This window comes from Macadamia integrifolia, unplaced genomic scaffold (assembly GCF_013358625.1).
Source record: "Macadamia integrifolia cultivar HAES 741 unplaced genomic scaffold, SCU_Mint_v3 scaffold876, whole genome shotgun sequence".
Taxonomy (NCBI): domain Eukaryota; kingdom Viridiplantae; phylum Streptophyta; class Magnoliopsida; order Proteales; family Proteaceae; genus Macadamia; species Macadamia integrifolia.
The window spans coordinates 153,697-158,351 of record NW_024870568.1 but is presented as its reverse complement, the minus strand read 5'-3'; the positions used below and the strand labels follow the sequence as shown (position 1 = coordinate 158,351).

The window sequence follows — 4,655 nt, the reverse complement described above, 5'->3', positions numbered from 1 at the left end:
CCAAAACAGTCAATAATGAATTAAGAAATATCCAAAATTTTTTTGTTGCGTGTGATTTTGTTGCCAACTGAAAAGATATGTAGATTATAGAAGTAACTGCCAATTCTGTAAGTTTCTTATGAACTATGCTGCTTATTAATTCCTTTTAAAATTTAGTTGTTATTTTCCCTTTCTTATCTTACAAAACGTTGGTGTGCTTTTATTTTCACTAAAATACTATTTGGTGATAATGATCTCTGTTTTCATGAAATATTGTATGTTGCCATTATGGCTGTCAATGGGAACCCAGTGATGCCTAGTTCTTGGGGCCAGGTTGTTAATTGGATATGGTTTGGCTCTATGCCTTTTACTTGGTAAGAAATGGACACATCTGAGATACAATGAACGCAATTACATCCAATTGGTGATAATTTGAGGTAAAATCATTTAACAAGGTACAACAATGCATCAGTTAGTAGCAGTCATGGTGTGAATTACTGCTGGAGCTAAAAGTAAAAGGGTAGATAGAAAGTTGATTTTTAGTGGAGACAAAGTAGTTAGTGAAGGTATGGGATACTGGAAGTTATTAGTTGCTTTTAGTCTTTTACGTATTTGGGTTATACATGAGGAGTTTGGTGCTTGTAAGGGGTTATGGCTGTTTGCGATTGTATCTTGGGTCTGAGATTGATCTACTGGGAGTAACTTTTCTGGCTATGGTGCTCATATGCTGTGGAGATATGACATTACTATATCCCTTGTCTTTAGGAAGAGCCAGAGCCATAGTTGTCACGGCGCCAAGGCGAACCAAGGCGCTGGAGGGCTGTCTAAGCGCTTAGGCGAGAAGGCGCCCGCCTTACGGCGAATACGGCGCCAAAAAAGACGTTACTATTTTTTTAATATATCTATAATATCTAGTACAACTGTATAACAATGATATACTTAATTTTAAATTGCTTGTAAAAAATCAAGCCTTTAAGTTATATCAAAATACAAGAAGCACGACTTTAAGCAACATCAAGGGAAAAAAGTACACACTTTAAGCAACATCAAGAGACAAGAATCAACATTCAACATGAAATTCATATCAATGCAAATTGCAAAGTGATATATTTTCTAACATGAGAATACACAACAAAAAATAAAAAAATTATTCATAAAAAAAAAGCTATAAATTAAACAAAAGGCATAAGTGCATAACAACATATAATTCCTAATGAAATATTATAAATAATATAATATTTAACTATTTAAGTATGTAGTTAGATATACTTACCTCTATGATGCCCAAAACGAGATCCACAAAGTCCATCATAGACCATGAGTCCATGAACCATGATATTTTAATGTTTAACCCCCTGTCAATCAATACATATAAGTTAGTGATACTAAAACACTAAGCAACAAGAGAAACCTTGTTCCTTAATATATGAGTCATGACTCATGATAGGTGATAGGCTATAGGTTCCAATCCTACCTGGGGAGAATTAAAAACACCTTATGGAAATTAAGAAACATAAAAATAAACCAAAATACTAAACTTTAGTAAGCTTTAAAGTATAAATTATTAAATTTTAAAACAACAAAATAAACCATCAAGCTAAACTTTGTTCTTGTTTAACCATAATCAAGCTAACAAATCAACATCTAATTCTTCTCCCTCCTGTTGTTGTTGATTCATAGAATCAGTTGGCCCATCACCAAAATCTTCTTCAATATCTTCATCATCACGCACCACATCGTGGACCTCTTCTTCAACTTCATCATCTGATGATTCCTCAATAGTAGCCCTTCCCCTACCACGACGTGTGTAGCAAATATTGGCTGCACTTGTTGATCCTTGAGCCCTCCTAGGTAAATTACGACCCCCCACCGATGTAGATGCACCAACTGCTCTATCAACATCTCCCCATGTGAGGTCGTCTCCAGGATGGACTAAATCTCCATCTTCTTGATCCCCTGTTATCCATTCACTACTCCAATTCATTTCATCAAGAATTAATGGATCACAATTGCTGCCTTTTTCCCTTCTTTCTTGGAACCTTGAATGAAGCCGACGATTGTATTGGATATAGACTAGATCATTCAAGCGCTAATGTTCTAGTCTATTCCTCTTCTTGGTGTGAATCTGAATCCATAAATACTCTTTATTTAAGTCAAGAAATAAATGTAAAAAATATAATTACAAACTAATATACAAGATCATACGTACAAAATCAAATGTGCTCCAATTGCGCTCACAACCGGAAGCGGAGCAACAAAGGCCTAATATGCGTATTGCATATTGTTGAAGCGTAGGGGCCGAAGATCCATGTGTTTGCCACCAAGAGACTATATATAAGGAAAAAATTAGATACACATATTGTTAAATACTTATTAAAATTAAAAAAAAAAAAATACTTAGTACTTACTAGGATCCAATGCTCCTTCACCGACTATCCGTTGTTTAAAAGCCAAACTCCTTGAAAAGCTACCTTCACATTTTCTGTACAATTGAGACTCACGTATGATCTTGTCTTGCACAGTTAAGTCGGGCACCATTCTTTCAATAACTGATATGAATGCATCTTGTATTTTACATGATTCTTCAAAAGGGGCATCATTGATGTAGTCAAAATATTTGCTAGCATTTAGGTAAAAGGCAGCAGCATATAAAGGTCGATCCATTTGGACCTCCCAACGATCATCAATTATTGCTAACACCTTCTTCCATGACCGTTCTTTGTTGGCAAAATTTACTTTTATCCTTTTTTTTGCTATTTCCATTGCCAAATAAACTTCAGGCAATGCAGGCCTCTCATCACCATCTACTAACCTCAAGACAACTAAAATTGGTTGGGATGCTCTTAAGCAATCTAGTACACTGTTCCAGAATGTTTGTGCAAGTATTGTCTCAAGTACTTTCTTACCTGCCTCTGTCTTGGACAACTTAGAACTATTCCAATCATCAGATACAAATAATTGCTTCAAGGCATCCTTGTTCTTGTACAAACTTTGTAGTGTCAAGAATGAGGTAGCAAATCTTGTAACTCCAGACCTCACCAGATCTATTCCATTTGTCTTTTTCCTCAAAGCATCAACAAGTTTGTAATGTCTGTAGATAAAACTTGTCATTGTTTTTGCCCTCTCTATTGTTGTTTTATAAGCTTTCAACTTGCCAATGTCCTCTAACATGAGGTCCAAACAATGAGCTGCACAAGGAGTCCAATAAAGCTTACTCCGTTTTTCCATCAACATTCTACCAGCTGCAACATAATTAGCTGCATTGTCTGTAACTACTTGTACCACATTATCCTCCCCAATTTCTTCAATTTTACTATCAAGCAGCTGAAATAACATGGCTGCATATTGAGACTCACTAGATACATCTACAGAGCCCATAAAATAAGTCCCCAATGGACAATTGACAAGGAAATTAATCAAGTGTCTACCTCTCTTGTCAGTCCACCCATCAGACATAAGAGTGCACCCGTGCCTTTTCCAATAATCTTCATATTTCTTCTTGATACAGTCAATCTGAGCTTTTTCATCCTGTAGCAAGGGCACTCTCAACTCATGGTAAGAAGGGGGCTTATATCCTGACCCAAACTGTGCAATGGCTTCAACCATCTCCTCAAAGCTCCTTAACTTGACAGTATTGAATGGGATGCCAGCTTCATAAAACCATTTTGCAACATATGCATTAGTTTTCTTTCTGTCTGCATTTGATCTTAAGCTGCTTTGTATTGTTGTCTGGGTAGAACCTTTAGACCTCCTCTCACCAACTATTTCTTCAGGGGTCCGTCTAAGATAAGAATCTATCGGACCCTTTACTGCCATTTGTGTATTAACATTAACTTTATTCCTTTTGGAAGATGTCCCAGAACTTGGTACAAGGTTCCTTATTGAGGAGTCTATAGTTGGGGGCCTTGGTACACCAGACTGGAGTTGCCCTCCACTTTCTATCTCTTCAGGCAAATCATCTCCCTCCTGATGACCAACAGAATAATCCTCATCAAATACATCAGGCTTCCTCTTCTAATTTCGCATGATAGCTTCATGCATCTCTCTAGCGATTGCTGCAGTTGTCTTTGGGCACTTTGATATATCTCCATACCCACCAATTAAATGTTGCTTAAGCCTTTTGATTCCTCCTTTGGCATCTTTTCCACAAAGTGTACATCGCACTAAGTTCTTATCATTAAGATCTGGCCAATATCCATACTTCCACCCGGGGTCTTTTGATTTGGCCTTCCTAGTTGGATCTTTGCTTGGATCATATGTTGATGCGCCAGTACTAGCAGATGGCCCGCCACTACCACTAGTAGCCATATCTATTTGAATAAACTACAGTACTACATAAACATAAGAAACAACAACAAGAGAAACTAAGTAACAAAAAATAAGAAAAAGCATATCAATCTACAATGCACTTTACAATCTAAAAAATAATAACTAATTCACTAATGCACTAATGCACTAATGCACTAATGCACTAATGCACTAATGCACTAATGCACTAATGCACTACACTAATGCACTAATGCACTACACTAATGCACAACAATAATAATCATGCAATCATAAATTCATAATACAGAATCACAGATTACACTATTACAGTCTATATACTTGCAGGGCAGAATGTTTTGTACATAAAAAACATGGTTATCACATAAATAACAACATTTGAGAATAGC

At 36.4% G+C, this 4,655-nt stretch overlaps 1 long non-coding RNA gene across 1 annotated transcript; it reads right to left on the bottom strand.

The window, feature by feature from the left end:
• Window positions 1-2,087: 2,087 nt before the first annotated feature.
• On the bottom strand, window positions 2,088-2,523 carry LOC122070290. The gene is made up of 2 exons (XR_006137730.1): window positions 2,388-2,523; window positions 2,088-2,307 (listed from the first exon to the last, which is right to left on the bottom strand). It is a non-coding gene; the product is annotated as an uncharacterized LOC122070290 (long non-coding RNA).
• Window positions 2,524-4,655: the final 2,132 nt, after the last annotated feature.